This window comes from Pituophis catenifer, unplaced genomic scaffold, assembly GCF_029215685.1.
Source record: "Pituophis catenifer annectens isolate HBS135680 unplaced genomic scaffold, rPitCat1.0.hap2 SCAF_10, whole genome shotgun sequence".
In the NCBI taxonomy this organism is placed as follows: domain Eukaryota; kingdom Metazoa; phylum Chordata; class Lepidosauria; order Squamata; family Colubridae; genus Pituophis; species Pituophis catenifer.
In genome coordinates, this window is record NW_027256890.1 from 15,651,966 (window position 1) to 15,652,790 (window position 825).

Consider the following 825-nt stretch of genomic DNA (forward strand, 5'->3'; position numbering starts at 1 on the left):
TCCACAAGTCTTCAAAGTTGCCAAGTTGCAGCTGGAGAATTCTGGGAATTAAAGTCCACAAGTCTTAAAAGTTGCCAAGTTGCACCTGGAGAATTCTGGGAATTAAAGTCCACAAGTCTTAAAAGTCGCCAAGGTTGCAGCTGCAGGAACCTGGCCGGGCTCCTCAAGGTGAGGCCCCTTCCCTTGGAAGTGGGGGGTGGGACATGGCTGGAGTTCCTCCTCCCCCCTCCCTTCCGCAGACGGCGCTGACCGCGTGGCTGAGCGGGTTGGGGAAAGGGAAGCGAGTGCGAATCCTCCCCTCCAAGGACCCCGGGCGGAGGGACGACCCCCCCTCTCCCCGCATGCGAGCCGAGGGCTCCCACAGGAAGAGGCTCTGCAGTCCCGCATCTTTCCCCGGACAGGTATTTTTTTGGGGGGGGGGGTCTCGAGGTCTTGGCGGCCCCGTTGGTGGAAGGCGGGGGGCTTCTAAGGCTTCTGAAGCGCCCCCCCAGTGGAGCTGCCCCGACGGCTCCCCCCGCCCGTGGCCGGCGCGGCTCCAAAGGCGGCGGGTGGGGGGTTTGTGGGGGGGCTGGAGAGCACCTGTTCCCCCCGCCCCTTTTCTCTCTCCCCCCCCCCCGCGGGCCGCACATCTGGAGGAAGCGAAAGCGCCCCCGGGCGCCGCGCTGCCGCCCTTCCCCGCCGGCTTCCTTCTGCCCGTCCGTCCGCTCCTTCCAGCCGGCGCCTCCTCCGCCTCCGCCTCCGCCTCTCGCCCGCCAGGGAGGCGTCGGGCCGGGCCGGCGTGGAAGGCGCCCCGCCCGCCTCCTCCTCCTCCTCCTCCGACGGCGC